This window comes from Urocitellus parryii, chromosome 14, assembly GCF_045843805.1.
Source record: "Urocitellus parryii isolate mUroPar1 chromosome 14, mUroPar1.hap1, whole genome shotgun sequence".
Classification (NCBI taxonomy): Eukaryota; Metazoa; Chordata; class Mammalia; order Rodentia; family Sciuridae; genus Urocitellus; species Urocitellus parryii.
In genome coordinates, this window is record NC_135544.1 from 60,035,247 (window position 1) to 60,054,362 (window position 19,116).

A 19,116-nucleotide genomic window follows, 5' to 3' on the forward strand; every position below is an offset into this window, starting at 1 on the left:
CCTGGCGGACAGTGAACTTCTCCAGGGATGGCTGAGGCTGAGACTGGAGCAGGCTTGCCCTGCGAGTGGGCTTCCTGAGACAGTGGGTTCCCACTGAGTCGGCCTGACTTCTAAGCCTTGGTGGGACGGGGCGCAAGAGTCTCTGTGGCAGTCTGTGCACCTGCACCTTCACTGTGTCCTGGGAGTCCCCATCTCCAGAGCTTCAGCTCAGGGCGTGTGGCTCCGAGCCAGGCCCAGGTGAAGAAGTCCACCCAGAGCCGGGGCCTCCTGCAGTGTCCCTCCCCCGCACACATCCCCAGTCCCAGCTGCTGGGCGGGGACCCTGGTCTTTGCCATCTCTGTGTAGAGGGATGGTGCTGTCTGGCTGGTGTCCGTGTCCTGGCGTGTTCGCCCGCATCTGGCTGAGAAGGTGCTGAGCAAGGTTGGGGCCCCCAGCCGTCCCTCCTCTCAGGGCTGTGTTCTTACGTCCTCTAGGGCCAGTGTCTGCACACAATGACACACGTTTTCCCAGGTTTCCTAAGAACTGAGTGGAGAGGCCACATCCGACAGCCTGGTGTTTTGCAGAGTGGACTTTTAAATTAGCCATGAAAAGGAGAGAAGTCCTTTGATTTGTGGCAACACAAGAAAGCCTGGGGCCACTAGTTAAGTGGAGTAAGTCAGAAAGACAAGTTCTGCGTGAGCTCACTCATTTGTAGAATGTGAGAAATGGGCCCTCCCAGAACCGGGAATAGGAGAGCGGTCCCCGGGAGGCTAGGGTGGAGAGTTAGGGAGAGGGTGGACAATTGGCTGTGTGTCAATTAAAAATAAAAATACGCTCTGGGACTGCACGTTTCCTGGATTTGAGAACTTCCAATGCGTTGCTTAAGAAGAGAACCGGGCGCAGCCCACTCGCTTCTGAACCATCCCTCTCCGCAGCTGGCCGCAGCTTCTCTCTGCAGTTCCGGCAGTCCCTCCACGTCTGTTTGTTTATTTGTTTGTTTGTTTGTTTATTAGCAGAATCCAGAACAATTACTAGTTCTCTTTCTTTCATTCTTTCTTTCTTTTTTCTTCTCCCACACCTGGGAAAAAAGTATTTCCCTAGAGACTTGCAAAAGGAAGGTCTGGGAGTGCTGGAACGTTCACTAAGGTCTCATAGCACTGGCTCTTGGTGGAAAGTCCCCGTCACTGGGTGGAGAACACGGATTCAGTTGTTCCCAAGGAGTTTTGCACCACTGGTGTCTCGGCCTTAGGTACCTGCCAGGCCCTACAGAGTCACGTGTCTAGAGAGGCACAGACTCCCAAACATGCTGACGTGGAAAGATTAATTCTGTTTACAATGAAGCTTTCGGTTTCCAACTCCTAAGTTTCCTGTGCAGCAAACAAATGAGGTCCTTGTCCATTGAACAACAATATTCATTTCACTGATATTTTGTGCTGCTTTAGAGGTTTTGTAATTATTTTGCACACCATTCTGTAGTAGGTCACATACCACAAGGACCTGTTCCTGTTCTTCACGTCGACCTCCCAGCCCTCGGTCCTTCACCTCCCTCTCACAGCGTGAGCCAAGCCCTAGGTCTGTCTATCAATCACATATAAGTTCATTTCTACAATGTTGTTGGTGGCTACACAATGATATTATAATTTACAAATCAACTTTATTTAAAATCACTATAATATTTTAATGAATAACGAGTCTGAAAATTAAAATCTACCTACTCTATAATTAGGAAAAAAGAAAGTTATTCTCAGATAATTTTATAATAATCTAAAGCAAATGTCCTGAGATCCGAGTACCTGCTCTTCTCATAAGTGTTCCTTGACGGTGGATGGCGGCACTGACACAGGGAACCCAGCTGCACATTTTACAACAAACCTCAGATGAAACGGGCAGAAAGGCCCCCAAAGGAAGCATTTGACTGAAGCCAAAGAGCGGCTGCACTCTCCCCAGTGACCTGCATGCTGTCCTCTCTCCCACCCCTGGTGCAAAACCCAAGCCAGCCTTAAACACAGGTGAGCAGGTGAGTCGTGCCTGCTTGCCCACCTGACAAACCACTGCCCTGGGACTCTGGAGGGAACTGGCTCCGGGATTCTAGGAAGCAAACAGTTGAAGAGTCACAAACACAAAAGGGGCCATTGAAAAAAAGGGGCTATTAACTGTTAGACATTTCTGAAACTCCTCATTTGCAATTCAAATAGTTTGCAAGGTGTTGAGAGAGGAGTTAACATTCTTTGACAGTATTAACCACCTACCTCAAAAGAGGATTTTTCTAAAAAATTTAGATGCCTGAACATTCATACAAGAGCAAAAAATCTTTATTTGAAATCGATAATTTTGCAGTTAAAGAAAACTCATAGGTGTGTACAGGCCCAGGCTCACTCAGCCCAGACGGTTCCTCCAGGAGAAGAGAGAGCAAGGTGAAGCCCTCACGGCATTGTTCCGACCACTCAGAACAGCTCTCGGCATCTTTGGACCTGCACAGGCCTCTCAGGCTTCCTTCCCGTGCCCCTGGAACCCTGTAACCCTCCTGCAGCTCTGTCTCCCGCAGGCGGGGCTGTGACAGAGCTGGCTACCTGCCCTACACCTGGGTGCTGTTTTGCGGTACTGGGATCAACCCCAGGGCTGGCGCGTGGTGGGCAAGTGCTCTCCCACTGTGCAGACCCCAGCCCCATTCCTGAAATCCTTCCATTCAGGGCCATTTGATGAGCACTGACTTCCTGGCACCTTCTCAGGTTGCCCTTGGGGAGTGTGACTACTTAGGGGACTTACCAAGGTCCCACAGCATTCACATCTTCCACCTACAGCTCAAAGCCTGGGGCGGAGGCTGGGCAGTTTCAGTGTCTGCCGCCTCCTAGCCGCACCTATGGATCAGTAGACGCATTTCTATTGTGGTGGAAGTGACAGGTGGGTTCTGGCTCAGGTCCTTCCCTTCTAGGAACAGGATCTGCCCTGGCCTTCCTGGCCTCAGTCTCTCCCTGATCCGGGAGATGAGAGCCAAAGGCTGCCCAGGGACAGCCGGATGAGAGGTGACCAACAGTGCGTCTGGGTCCCTTGTGGGAGCCACAGCTGCACCCTCTCCCTGGAGGAAGGACAGAACTTTGCTTCCCAGTGGGAGCTAATTTCCAGGAGCACAAGGGGAGGTCCTGAACTTCACCCTTTAAAATGTGACGACTGTCTCCCGAGGCCGAAAAGACAAGTTTCTTGAGAGTACAACCCAGGAGTGTCCCCAAGGCTGTGTCCTGCAGGGGGCAAGTCCCTGCCCCTGTCCATATCTCTCAAGGCTGGCCCTGGGAAGCAGAATGACCCAGCCATGCTGAAGCAGCAAATAAAAGTCACTGTCTGATGGATAACGTGGCTGGGGTAGTGCTGAAGCCATCGCTCCGTCCCCCTCAGTGTCACGTTCTGTGGTGGACACACTGAGTGCCTGGTCAGTGTGTCCTGAGTAGGATGGGATGGGAGCAGGTGGCAGGCAAGTGCATGGACTCCATGGGATTACATGACATGGACTGGACTCTTCCTCCGTCTCCCTTCTCTTCCTCCTCCCCCTCATTCTCCTCTTCCTCCTCCTCTCCTTAATTCTGCTTATGCTCTGTCTGCAAGTTGATCAGCAGTTCAATCTGTAATATCTGTTTTTAAAACTAAAGCAATTTCAAATTCGACAAATATATGCTAATAATTAGTCTAAAATACTCCATTTCAGACAAGATTCCTTGGCGAATGTTGCAGGGTTTAGCTGTCTCTGCTGCTCTGGTCACATTCCCCATTCAGTCTCCGGCCCTCTACGTGCCATTAGGTAAATGCAAGGCTTCAAGCCTACATTCCATCCTAGGCCCAGAGCACACTGCAGATTGTGGAAATTCTCTGAACTTATTGGAGAAGCATTCAAATAGCACGGACCAGAGAATTTTAGGAACATCTGCCAAAATGGATATTCAGATCTGCCGTGCATTTTAAGGAGGTGAGTCTATGCATTTCCAGATGAAAGACTTTGCTCAGGGTCTTAGAAATATAAATAGGAAAAGAGAGAAAGGAAAAAGGAAAGACTTTGAGTTCATTCAACTTCCAGTAGAGATGAAAAAGGACGCGGGCAGCTCAGAGACCAGCTTCCTCCCTCGTCCTTGGCTGGTTTTGGCCAGAGGACACTTGGGTTTCCCGAGGGCAGATGCCCTTTGATGGCGGCTCGATGCTTCACAGCGTGTTTGTGTGCTCCTGACTCCAAGGTCAGGGAGAGGAAAGCAAATCCACCCTCTGTGTGGTGCATGGTGCTAGCACACTGGTCCTCAGGCCGCAGAGGTGAAGTCAAGCCTGGCTGCCACGTGGACAGCGCGCCAGCTCATGGTGCTAAGCTCCACTTGGAGAGGGAAACTGTTGGGACTGCCACTGTCCCCGACGCAGCGACCCCTGGGACCCAGGAAGGCCAGGGCAGATGCGCAGCTTTCTGACCCCAAGCCAGCAGAGGTGAGCAGCAGAGGAACTGTGGTCCCCTCTGACCTCCTGGGGTCAGCTCCATTCCTAGTGTAAGTGGGGAAATGTCCTTATTTCAAGAGAAAGTCCCTGCCAGGCCCCATTTCCAGTTTCCTGCTCTTCCACAGTCCATTAATTTTGCCTCCTGGTCCATAACTATTGACAGATATTTCCCATAACTGCAGAGCTCACCCTTCATCCAGCTCAGCTCCAGGGAGAGCTTAGTACACCACGTCCCCCTCAGGAGCAGATGAGTCCTCGCCCCTTGAACCAAAGAGCCTGGAATCTCTGTCTCCAAGAGCCATAAAGGCTCTCATCAGGAATCATAAACTCCTTTAATTTTCTGCTTCAGGAAACAAGAGCCTCTGGTTTTGTTTTCATTCTGCTTTAGATTGAAGAGAGGAAAGCAGACTCCATCCCACCAGCCTCCTCACTTTTTAGGACACAGTAATATCCTAACAAGGAGAGTCAAAAATAGAAATCCTTGTTTTTATTGTTGTGTCCTTGGCTGGGTTTGTGCCTCTAAACCTCCTCAGGTGAAATCCTCTCCAATCCACTTTCTAACTTTACAAGAGTCAAAACTGATCTCAGAATTACTACCGCGTGGGGCCTGGCGGGAGAGGCCACCCACACACCCTGGTGAGGATGAGGCCTGGGGGCTGGAGGGGCCCCCTGGGGTCTCCACTAGCAGAGCTGAAGTGTGTCAGCTCTGCAGCTGCTCAGTCCCCTGTGCTGGCACACTGCGCCTCCTCACAGGTGCCCAGAGGGCAAAGCTGCTCTTCCTGCCCCAAAACACCTTGGGCCCAGTGTTCCCCTCCTCCAACACCCACCAGGACTCTTCCACCTCCTAATCCACCTCCTGCACCCACTGGCTTTGCCGTCCAACCCACCTTTCAGCCTCCCTGGGTCTTGTGAAGTGAGATCACCTGATGCCATTGCCCGGCTCAGAATCTCTCATTTCTCATGACCAATAAGTGAATTTGAAAATGGGGAACATCTGCCTCGCAGGAATCGAACCCACCAGAGCTTTGCTTCCATCTTTCTTCCCTGTTCTCAGTCCACAGTGGTATAAACATGCTCCTTCCCTCCCCAGGCCCTGACACAAGTTCCTTTCCTGAAGGAGGACGTCTCCAGTGTTTCCCTGAAGCGTCAGCCCCCTGCTTCAGGTTCTGGGTGAACCCGACCTGCCTCGGGTCTTGGTGTGTTGACCACCCGGGAGAACACTGCACCCTCCCTCTTTCTGGTGACTTACTTCAGCTGACGTGATGCCTGATGCCTGTCAGAGGATGGGTCTCGTGCGCCGGGCAGGCTTGGGCCTGGATGGGCGAGTCTCAGTTCCCGTGGGTTGGCAGGCCGTGGCCCTGTGGTTGATGTGGAGCTGGGCCCTGTGGCTCCTGCTCTGGTAGCGGCTTCTGCTCTTCAGGTAGCTACCGAGTGTTGGGCTGATGTTGAAGTCACAGCAGCGAAGAGGCCAAGCAGGCGGGCTCTGTTCAGGGAAGGGCAGCTGGCAACACTTTGCAAACAAGAGACACGAGGTTTGCACAGGTTCCATGTCTCTGTTGGTGGGGAAGGTCCCAATTTGGAGGATGATTCAGTGTTTGTGGTGGTACAACACACAGTAGGCACTGCACACATCAGGTCAGCCACGGCTCCCTAAAGAGGGCAAGGCCATGCAGAGAAACGGTTTTGTTTCCCAGTTGATGAATAAACCCCCAAAGTCCCTCTGTCTCCTGGTGGAAAGCCGTGTGTGTCCCAGAATGCCCTGCTCTGCACTCTGCTGCCCGCTGCCTGAGTTCTTGGAGGACACGGAGCAAGGACAGCTCTTGGCAGTGTCTGTTTGACCATGGCAGGTCTTGCCCATGAGGCTGGCTTGCTTGAAGGTATATTTTGCTTTTAACTTTTTTTTAATTTGCTTTTAATTTTAATTTTTTCCTGGAATTCTAACTTGCAAGGCATCTGGAGGTCGTAGTTATTGACTCAAAGTGCCATCTTGCATGTGTTTAATGGAGACCCAGGCAAGTGCCGTGGTTGGGGTGGTCCTGCTGTGTGACCATCTCAAAGATTCTCATAATGCAGAAGAGAAGCCTCAACAGACGCAGAAATGGGAGTTGTTCTCTAACTGGAAATTTGGTTACAACTATGGATCATATAAAATCAGTAATATATACGCTTCTCAAAGGTGTTTTACCTTGAAATAAGTGGGCTTCCGTCTGCCAGAGCCATTTGGTATTTTCTTCCCCTTGACATCTGCAGAACGAGGCTGCAGGCCACCGTCATGCACAGTGCGTGTTATCAATTCATCTTCCACGTTGGAAAGTCTGGTGGAGTTGGAATGCCGGCTCAGACACTTCCACGGCGAGGACTGTGTTTCCTACCTGTTGCATCATCATTCTAGAAAAAGTATAAAGCTAGTGACTCAACTGGGGACCGTAAGTGCATAGGGACATTTGAGGTGAGCCCAGTGCCCTATGACCCCAGTGGGCCCTGGGAGCTACCTGCCCGTGATGGGTAGTGGAAAGTCGGCTGAGAGCTAATACGCTCAGTCACGTAAGGATTCATGGTCCTATTCTGGTAGCCAGAGTTTGAACTCTTCTACCCAACATTTATTTAAAAGACAACATTTTTGTGGAATTACTCTCAATCATATATAACAGCACAACACACATTATAAACAGTCATCCAAAACAAGTAAACAGATTTTAACAAACAAACAACTGCAACAGCCCCTTGCCCACCACCTTCCTCCCGTCGGTGCTCGCCTCTGTGACTCCTGCTATCCTGAGCCTGGTTTTCTGTATCCACACCGTCAGCCCCGGCTCTGTGGTGCACAGTTTGGCTTAACAGAAGGCTTAATCCTAATCCTTTTACCTAGTAACAAAATGGTTTAGGCCCAAAGGGAATACATTAAAAAATTATCTTTAGAGAAGACATTGCATTCAGATTGATAAAATAAATATGTAAAAATAGCAAAGAAGTTCTACAAAGAGAGAAGATAGGAGGGACCTCAGGCTTCCAGAGAAAGCAGCTTGCTGGGTGCCTGGCTGCTGGGCTTGCACTGGGCGCAGCAGCACAGGGGCTCTTGGTGCAGAAGAAGTCTTGACCCTGGATCGTGGTATTTGCACAGAGCTGTAAACTTACCCCCAGATCAGTGAATGCTACACTTAAAACTGGTGAATCACAGGGTGTGAAAAGACGTGTCATTGACGTCACTTAGAGCATCTGAAGGGTCGTCATCAAAAGTCAGGAGGAGAGGCTCCTCACAGGGCTCCTGAAGGGCGGGAGTGGCTGTGAAAGTCCCTGAGGGTCAAAGGGCTCCACCAGCAGCCACCAGCTGCCTCTGGCAGGCCCAGCTCCACCCAGGAGGACAGGAGCAGCCCGGCCCACCCCATCTGGCATGTGCTGGCCAGGCTGAGCCCCCCAGCCGCCTGGGTGCCCACCTCACAGGGCACGGCCTTGGGTGCCACGGGGCTGCCTCCCTGCATCACATGGTGCTCGGCAGCTGCCTCCCGGGCTCTTCTCCCTGTGATCTCAGCTCAGCACCGGATGGATCTCGGCACGCAGTGCTCTCAAGAAACATTCGCCAGCTTTATTTTTCAACATTTCATTTTGATTACTAGTTTAATTTATGGCATGCAGTGTGACGCTTCGCTACACGTGACAGTGGTGCAGTAGCCACAGCAGGAGAGTTGACATCTCTACCTCCTCACACATTGTTGCCACAGTTTTGATTAAAGTACAGGGGACCATATTCGTGGGCTACAGAGTGATAGCCAATATACATCTAGAATACGTATTTACCAGGTGGCAGTAATGAGCATGCCCTTCCACTACTGTGTCCACAGCCTCTAAGGCCCTCTCAGCCCCCTGTGGACTACGGAACAGGTGATGGACAGCTAGAGTCCCCCCTGTGCCGTGGAACCTCAGAACTTTTCCCCTCACCTGTGCTTTGGTTCCTATGTCCAAGCTCCGTCTCCCTGCTCCGGCTGTCCCCCAGCCTCCAGCAAGCCCTGTCCATGGGCAGCTGACTCTCCTCCATTCACGTGAGAGATGTGGGGTTCGGCTTTCTGTGTCTGACTTATCTCACTGGATGGGATATCCTCCAATTCCCTCCATATGGCTGCAAAATGACAAGATCCACTCTTTTTTTGTGGTTGAACAATATTCCATCATAGATATGTACCACCTTTCTCTTTATCCACTCACCCTTGGGTGAGCATCTAGATTGGTTCCATCTCTAGTCTGGTCCATTTTGAGTTTATTTTGCACAGGGTGAGAAGTAGCGGTCAAGTTTCAGTCTTCCTCCTGTGGCTATCCAGCTTTCTCAGCACTATTTGAAAAGGCTCCTTTCTCCAGTGGATGTTCTAGCCAACTGCTGTTTGGAGGAGGAAATAGTACGTCTTGGTTTGGGTCACTGGCTGCATGGAGATAAAACAACTGCTGGAGAGGTCTCAAAACTGGGGCTGGAATTATCCAGCTAATGAGTCCAACAAATATATACTATTTCCTCCTGAAACATACACGCACGTGCACACGCGGACACACACACAGGCATGTATGACAGAATCTCATGTGGAAACAGGAGGAACAGAAACGAAGGAAGCTCTGCCACCCCCTGTGAACGTCCAGTCCACGCTGGGCTGAAGAGCAGACAAGGTGACTCACTTCATGGCCCTTGGAGAAGCTCCACTAGAGTCTTGGGCCCTGTTCTGCTGGTGTCCGGAGCTGGAGCAGCCTGGGTGTTAGCCCTTCTGAAGAGCAGCCTGCGATTACAGACCCGATAATGCAGTGAGCCACCAGCGTCCTCCTCCACGTCCGCATCCAAGCCCCGCATACTCTAAGCAGGCATCTCCCTGGACATGGTGGAATGCTGGGCCCAGAGGCAAAGCAGGCCGCTCTGCCAGATGTGCTGGCCTCAACTGTCAGCAGGTGGAGCCTGCCGCAAGCCTGTCCTGTTTACACTCTGTCCAGGTGACTTCACAAAGAACAGGCCCGTAATCCGCACCTCCACCACCCAGTCCTTGACAGTCCTCCCACGGGGCTTCCACAGCTCCCTGTGATGGTTGAATTCTCCTGTGCATTGGATGAACTGGAAACTCAGCACCAGCCACCCCACAAGGCATGGTGAGCACTGTGGCGACTCCGTCAGGCCATCACAGGGGTAAACTGTGGCCCTTCCTTTAATGGCTCTGAGGCAGCAAGTCTTCATTTTTCTGGGGCGACATTGGGTAAGTCGTGTTACTTGCTTGTGAACACACACACACACCACGGCACAATGTAGAGAACTTTTTTTATTAGTGGTTGCTCTCCTTGTTGGTCAAGTAAACACAAGGATGATTTAAAATGCTCCTTTCAATAAAAGCCAGGGAGTGTAGGAGAGGGAGACGTGCATACAGCGGGTGCTCATTCCCTCTATTATGTTTGTAAGATTTAATTTTATTTAAAGACTTCTACTACTACCAGAATTTGGCTATTACTGACTTAGAAAACCTCTCATATAGTTTTTAGATATGAATTTTTGTTCACTAATAATCCTTTGAGCCAAAATGATGCCCATTAATATTGACAACATTTTATTCTATTATAGTATCCCGGGAACCGTAGCATTTGAAAGATCATACATGCCAATCAATTATAGTTAGTTAAAGTTAAGTGCAGTTATAATGGCTCATCTCTTTGTGTCCCTTGTGGGTACAGACGAAAGAGAAGTGATTTGCATGTGTAAGTGACTTTCCTTGATAGAAGAGCTCTAATAACATGGAGTTTAAAATGCTAAGATTCACTGTTAGATATCAAACATCCACGTATCAGGTGATAGAGTGGCCAGGGAAGTAGCGTTTGCTGAGGAAAGATCTCGATTTCACCGAGTTGAGCAGGCAGAGCTCAGGAGACTTCAACAATTGACTGGAGTCAGGAAATGTCAAGCTGTTTTCAGAAAATTGAGTCATTTCTCTTAAACAAGTATTAGAGCAAGGGAAAATCACCAACAACCTGGCGGGATAGTGTATTGCTATATTTAATTTGAAACTTTAAGTCTGGTAACAGCTATTGTTAAATTATCCATAGCTAACCGGTCTTAAGCTGGAATAGACAATTACACATGCTCTGGACTATTAGCTGGTTCATATTTTGGGTGTTTGCTAATTAGGTCTTTCCTAAACTATTCATTTGCGTTGGCTGTTTTTTCTGGTGCATTCTAATGTAAATTTTTATCTTTTCCTTTTTGGGGGGTTTTACTCTTGTGCAGTGATTTAAGGATGTTGACTTGACAATACGTAATCCATTGCCATCGCTGCAGAGACCTCCTCTTAGGAAGAAGGGGAACCACAGAGCAGGACGGGAGGCCTCCCTGGGCCGCCTGAACCTCTGGCCACTGCTCTTCCAGACTGTGGATACAGAGCGTTTCCTCCTGGTGTTAGAGCCGCAAGCCAACCACGCAGTTCACCCCACTGTTTCAACCTCGACGGTCAGGCAGAAGTAGGCCTGCAGATGCTCCACAGTCAACTTACCTTCGTCCCCCGGCCCCACACTGTGCTCCTCAGGAAGAAGTCGCTGTGCACAGCCGGCCCTCAGGAGCCAGGAGCTGCAATCCCCGTGTTGGGGCAGAGTCCCCACAGAAGTATTGGGATCCCACTACTCGGGGCCTTGCCTCTTTCTCCTGACTGTTCATGCATCAGTATTTACATCACTGCAAATGTGTGCACTCTGGGTGTCTGTGGGTGTGACTTTACACTTGGAGTCTTTCCTTTGGGTTCCAATGGTCCCCTCTCTGTCCACTGGGAGCCCGGTTAGTTTTCAAGTCTCACAAGCTTCACAGATTCATCTTGCCCTTTACCAGCCAGGACACCTCCCTGCAGAACAGTCTCACTGCCCTAGAAACTTCTCAGCCATCCCTCCTTATCCCCCCTTCCTCCTCCCAGCTCCTGGAAACCATTAGGCCTCCCGTGTCGCTAGCTGGACATTTTCAGAAGGCCTTGAAGTTGGAGTCACAGTCCAGGTAACTCCCAGATGGAATTAAGCTTCTTCTCATTTAAGAAGCCCTTCACTTTCCCCCTGTCTTTAGGGGCTGAGCAGCTCTCCTGTGTGGTGCTGCATGATGTCCCATTGCCAGGAACTCCAAGGGAGTCTGTCCCTTCACCTGTTGAGTGGATGAACAGCTTTCAGAGCTCAAGGGAAATCTACCCTAAACTCCTTGTACAAAAGTTTGTGTGGCATGTTTTAAGCTCAGCTGGGTGAATTCCCAGGAGTGTGCACTGTGGATTGTGCGAGACTGTGTTTATATGGCTAAAAGCTACCAAACCGTCTTCTAAAGGGACTGCATCAGCAAGGAGAGCTCCCGTGGCTCCACGTCCTCAGAGCACTCCATGTTGTCGTCCCTTCTCCTGCTCCTCCTCTTCTCCTCTTTCTCTTCTTCCTCCTCCTCTTCCCCCATCCTTCTCCCTCTCCCTCCTCCTCCTGCTCCTCTTTTTCTCATTGTATCAGTAGCAGAGCTGGAGGTGGCCTTCTACATCTCTACCCCCTCCAAGTGGCCATGCAGGAGGAGGACCTGGCACACCTGGACCTGCAGGTGGACAGGAAGCCGTGCCACTCTGTGGCTGTGTGCCACTCTGTGGCTGTGTGCCACTCAGCAGACCTGGAGGCTGAGAGCAAGGGTGGCCAGCCAGGGCCCGGACGCCGGGTCTGCTGGGAGCTGCTGGCTGTGCTGAGACACAGGGCTGAGCAAGCTCCCTGTGCCCTGTGCCCGTGGCTGCTCACGTGCTCTGGGCTCATGTTACAGGCACCATTCAACAGAGGCCTCACTCTGGCTAAGACAGGATGTGCTTAATAAAACCAAGTAAATGCACATTCTGAAACACAACCAAGGCCACTAGCCATGCAGCTATGAGATTGGGGACAAAATTAAATCCGTGGGGATGGGTTAAAGTCGAAGGCACCAGATGGACTCCCGCCTAATACCACCTGCCATGTGCTTGTGTGGATCTACCTGTGTTTACGCATGTCCACACGAAAGTCCTGGCAGAAATAGGACCCGTAGCACTGACCTAATATTGGCTCTAGTCACATTCGTCACTAAAATTTGCATTCATTTACATTAAAAAATTAATTATTTCCTAATAAACAGTTAAATGATGCCATAAATCACTTCACTGAAACAAATCAGTGAAATTAACATTTACATCATTATAAGGCTTATAATCTCAGTAGTGTACACAGCAAAATGTGCTGCATGGGGCTTTTTTTTTTTTTTGGTGGAAATCCTTAAATTCATCAAATTCACATTGAGGAAAATGCACAGCAATACCAAAGCCAGAAACACTGGATTGTCGTGGATCATATGCTTTATACACCAGGCAGTCGAAAGCACACTAAGTGTGACCACCACACACTTAGGATGGAAGCCTGGGGCACTGACCAAGCAGGGGCGACCCTGGGACCCCAGGCGCTGTCCCTCAGGGCCCCTTGAGTGCCTAGGGTGCAGTGCTGTGCAGGGCAGTGTGCAGCTTCTTACAAAGGTCGACACACCCGTGGCATCCGATCCAGCATAAGCACACACTGGCATCTCCACGGACTGGAAAAGGCCTGTCCACGCAGGAACCTGCATGTGCCACTGAGGACAGCTTCAGTCATGCTCTCCAAACTTGTGAGCCACCTGATGTTGCTCAACAGGCAAGCGGGCAAGAGACTGTGTGCCCAGACAAGGGGATACTATTCCACACAGAGAACATGCACCATCACGCCATGACAAGCCTCGGAGGAGCCTGAGAAGCTCAGCACCCAGTGAAAGAAGGAGGCCCAGAGGCCACGCACTGTCTGCTCCCCACCCTGACCCCGTGCCAAGACCAGTGCTCACCAGGGAAGGGGCAGGTGAGCTCACGGCATTCCAGGGCCCTGAGACCACAGCCACCCCTCTGCACACCCGAGGAAGTGGATCCAGGCCCCGTGGCCCGCACGGAACCCTATGGAGGCTCGGGTCACTTACATAAAGAGATGTAGCCCTCACATACAGTCTGCACAGCTTCTTCATAGACTTCAGATCATCTCTAGATTATTTATAATAATCAAAGCAATGAAAATGGTCTTTAAAGAGTTGTTAGGCTGTAAGAACAAGTCTATGTCTATTCAACATAGGCACAAAGGACACTTCATAACCACAACCTGACACTGAGCCACTTCAACGTGGAGACCAAGCTCCCTAGGCCACCAGGGATCAGAGGACAAAGGGAGGATATATGCTTCATGGCAGGAGACCGTTCGGGCGGGTTGCTACTGTGCTCATCATGTGATCATTTAAATCAAAAGCCAACAAACGAAAACCAAATAGAGGAAAGGGCCACACAGCAGAGCTCGGGCACACACACTCCTCCCACAGATCCTGTGAGAGCAACCTCCCTGGCACTGCGCTGAGCTCAGGGCCAAGTCCGTGTGCCTCTGGGCACCCTCGTGCACAGACAGGCAGTGAGTGTGAAGGTGAGCACAGCCAGGCAGGAAGGCAGCCTTCCAAGGGCTCACACTCAGAAACTGAGGGGAAGAACAGCCGCTGAACCCAGCCTGCAGCTGAACCCAGCAGACCAAGTTCTGAGCGTGGCGCGGATCCACAGGGGAGTCAGCGCTGCTTCACTCCTGGATCAAGGATGATAACAAACAATGATGACGGCTAAGTGAGCGCTGTTAGCTGGGATTAAATTCCCAACACGTCCAAAGATCCCCGCGCCTTGGTTGCATATCCCTATGTCCTGGGAAGTACCCAAAGGCTTATCCCAGGGAAGTGTTCAGACAAAAATTTGGTAAATTAAAACTGTATAAATTCTGCATTCCTAAAAAGGACGAATTTATATACTAACAAGAACATCCTGACCAATGCAGCAACATGGATGCCTGTGCTTTTGGCTTTGTGCCCTGACATTTCACAAAGTGAGAAAGACTATCAAACCAAGGAAGGAGGCCCAGCATCAGGGTTGTGTTGTGAGGGAGCAGAAGTGGCATTGTGCTGTGCAGATTTGTAATACAGTCTTCTTGAATTGCATATTTTTCAAATGCAGTTTTCTTTGATTCTCTGGTTTTATAACTATACTGATGGTGGATTTTTGTCAGTCATGTTTCATCAATCATAATTCAACTTGAGCTAAAAATGAATCGGCTGGTCTCCTGTGTGGTGGCAAATACTCACACGAAGAATGAAGATTAAAGGGGCCGCCACAGTGGCCCAGGTAACTGGAAGAAGCAAAAACGTCTTCTTTCTAGAAAAACTTAACCTCCATCCAAGCCTCAAGGTGTTCTCACAGATGAAACTTGGAGAAAACGAGCTCCCAGCCACAGCTCACAATGTGCAGGTAAACCAGAGGTCACAGAGAATCAGCAGGGCGCTGAACACTGGCACATGCACAAACCTCCACACCCATGCATGCACACACACTGGCACATGCTCACATGCATGCATTCACACACATGCACACACATCCACACATGAGCACACACATGCACACTCACAGGCACATCTGCACATATCATGCATGCATGCACACATGTATGTACACACTCATATGTAGGCACACATTCACATGCTCACACACAGACATACACACCATCACGTGCATACTCACCAGAACTAGACATACCAAAGAAACAGGGCTGAAAAAGATCTTTAAAGACCAAACTTGTTTTAAGAAATGATCAACTAGTGTTTAGAGGTAAAACTTTGAGAAGACATTAAATGAATAAATGCAACAAAGACTGGAAAATTTTAAAGACAAATTTTGTACTATTTAAAGACGTCACTAAACTGGAAGGCTAGGCTAAAAGTAATTGTCTAAAGGCTTTTCAAGACAAAATCCTAAAAATGATTAAATAAAGGTTGAAAACATGAAAGATTAAAAAAAGTCTAAAATGATGAGAAGACAGCAGAATGAATGGAAACTAGGAAATGTTTTAAAACATAGTCTCTGGTGAATTTTGTAATTTATGAACAGATCAATTTTAAATTCAATGGACCCAAAGAATCCCAAACATATTAAGTAAAATAATTCTTCAGCTACCTTGTGTAGTAAAACTCCTGAACATAAAAAAAGGCACATAATAAATGCAGACCCACACAGAAAACAGTCAATCTGATCCAGTGCAATTAAAACAGTACCTGGTTTCTCTACAGCAGCAACACAAACCAGGCTGCAGGGGACTGGTGAGCAGTTCCAGCCTGGGATTTCTTCCTCAAGCAGAACATTCAGGAATGAAGGTGAAATACAGGCATCTTTCCAAAAATTAAGAATGGCAGAGTTAACAATCCAAAGTAATTATTCAAAAATTTCTAATAGATATACATTAGGAAAAAGTAAAAATAGTTAAAAAGGAAAGTCACAAAATCTAGGTAAAGGTTTTGGAAAATCGTTTAATAATATGCTAGAGTGTAATTTCTGAGAGGAAAATGTCCAATGCACCTAGGAATGGTAAAAGTGGAGGTCTCTAACATTCTTACAGTATTACAATAAAGGGAAGGTAAAGAGCAACCAAATGTGTCTAGTGTTGGGACCGCACACCTGCTCCATGGGGAGACGTGGTCAGTCAGATGACCACCAAATTAAAAGAGAAAGAATGAAAAACCAACAAATAGGTTATGAGGACAAACATCAAGTAAAAACACCAAAGTCAACTCAATGGTGGCAAGAAGGAAACCAAACCAATAAAAAAGTTTGGTTTTTTATAGCAAATGAGAGTCATTAGCAAGTTGGAAATGTATACCAATGTGTCAATGTTCATAGTAGCTATTAGAAGGTCTATATGCACCAATCAAAAGACAAAGATTGTTGGGATAAACTTAAAAACTAAAATAACTGAGCTGGTCATAAGTTCTGGGTCACAATATATGGATATAAAACTATAAGAAAATTCATAGATAAAAAGACATACCAGTTATCTCTGCAGTGATATCGACACCTTCAAAACAGACTTCCGGGGACAGGCTTTATTGATATAAGCAGTGTTACAACACTAAAATAGAGTTTTAGATTACCGAGAATGATACAGCATGCAATGTATATGTGCATTTAATAATTGAAATTTTCATATTGATATGAAGTTATTTTAAAATAAACCCACTGAAGTTACATCAGTTAAAAATAACTGTGAGCGAGGCACAGCATACCTGTATGACGTGGGGACCAGCTGACCAGGTTGGCACAGATGGAACACAGTGCCACTGAACAGAAGGCTCACTATGTCCCAGCGCATCGGAACCACGTGAGGAGGACAGAGTCCACACCCAGCCCTATAACAAACAACTAGGGAAAAGATGGTGTTCCCCAGCAAGAACACAGTGGAACTAGAAATGGTTTCAAAGATGTTCTTAGAAAAATCCTACCTTTAGAAATTAAAATGTATACACGTAAACACTCACTGCTGAATATTAACATCGCTTACATATGCAGTAGAAATCACTCACAATGTCAAACATCAACAAGAAAAATCATAAATAAAACGAGAAAATGTTTTCAACTGAATAATAAGTGTGATACATATCATGTTAAAGTAATTCTCAGAAAACATTTTCTAAGTCTTAATTATTACAGTAGGATGGGGAAATGCTATCATGACATGAGGATCTGCCTTATTATTTAAAGGGAAAATGCACAATAAAAACAAAGAAATTATGAGAAATGCAATCATGAAGATATGTTAAGAATTAAAAAATAGAGAATGACAATAGAGAAGACCCATAAAGCCATCTCTTTAAGAGGGTCTCTATGTAAATGCATCCTTAAACCTAAGGGAAAGGACACCGATACAGGAATAAAGTAGAAAGCAGATACAAATGCAAAGTTCTGCTGAAATAAATGTCCACACCATGTGATGTGCTAAGATGGACCGAAGAGGAAATGGAACATATAAATTGCTTTAAGAACTTTAAAGGAATGAGAACAGAAGTTAAAGACTTTTCCAGAAAGAAAATATGAGCCCAAAGGTTTTATATGTTAATATTACCACATCTTCAAGGATAAAATCATACAAGTGCTAATAAATTTTAACAGATAATAAAAGGAGAAAATGGAATTCTGGTCATTTAATGAGTCCAACAAAATCTGGATGTCAAATTAAATAGAGTGATACATAAAAGTAGAGATGATTGATTATTTTCATTTGTGAACATAAGTTCAAAAATCTTAACCAATAGTAGATAAAAGTAATATATTCATAGATCATGAATAAATTGGGTTTATTTCAGAAATAAAAGTTAATATTTAAATTCAATGGATTAAATACATTAATTTTAAATGAGAAAAATCATATCTACCTTAAAAATCATTAAGTTATTTGGTAACATTTAATACCCTTTTTGAAAAGAAAAGAAAACAAGGCTCTTAGAAAATGAGCAATGGTGTCAACACATTCCACCATCATTTCTACCCCCATGCCCCTGCCCTTCCCCTCCCACCCCCTGCCCCACTATGAATCAGTCTCCTTATATCAGAGAAAACATTTGGCATCTGGTGTTTGGGGATTGTCTAACTTCACTTAGCATTATCTTCTCTAACTCCATTCATTTACCTGCAAATGCCATGATTTTATTTTCTTTTATTGCTGAGTAATATTCTATTGTGTATAGATGCCACATATTTTTTATCCATTCATTTACTGAAGGGCATCTAGGTTGGTTCCATGGTTTAGCTGTTGTGAATGGTGCTGCTATATTTGTGCTCTATATGTGTAATATGAATTATAATGCATTCCACTGTCATATATAAATAAAAATAAAATTAATAATTTTTAAAAAAATTTTTTAAAGAGAGAGAGAGAGAAAGAGAGAGAGAGAGAGAGAGAGAGAGAGAGAGAGAGAGAGAGAGAGAATTTCATTATTTATTTTTTAGTTTTCGGCAGACACACATCTTTATTCGTATGTGGTGCTGAGGATCGAACCCAGGCCGCACACACACCAGGCGAGCATGCTACCGCTTGAGCCACATCCCCAGCCCCAATAAAAAAATTTTAAAAACAAAATTTTGATGGAAATCAATCCATATATAGAAGAATATATTTACACAAATTTCAAAAACACACAGAATTAATATATGGTGATAGAAATCAGAATAGCAATTGCCTTCGAGGACATTAGGGTCGTGACTGGGAAAAGACCCAGGAGAGGTTTCTGGGGTGCAGGCAATAGTCTATTTCTTTATGTATTCATTCCATAAATGTATTTACTTTGCATAATCATCAAGTTTTATGTGTTATTTGATATCATTTATACACTTTTTAAATAAAAGTTTATTTACATAAAATATTTTTTTAAAATAAGAAAATGCACAATGGCATGGGACTTCTTTATCCAATGAAGTCCATAAAGAAATGTACTAGTCACCTGATCACAGGTGGACCGTGGTTCAGAAACGAGAGGAGGACACCCAGTGTGGCCGTTTCCACTTCACATGGCACGGAATCTCTTGCCATGTGGCAGGAGCAAGAATAAAACATGGCACTGATACAAGCACACCAATGTTCACAGCAGCTTGACTCACAGCAGGCAAGCTATGGAACCAGCCCAAGGCGCATCAGCAGGTGCATGGATAAAGGAAACGTGACACACAGATAGAGACATATGCATGAGGGAGCTTGACTCAGCCTCAAAGAAGAACAAAACTATGTCGTGTGGTTGGGGCTGAAGAACATCATGCTAAGTGAAATAACAGTCTC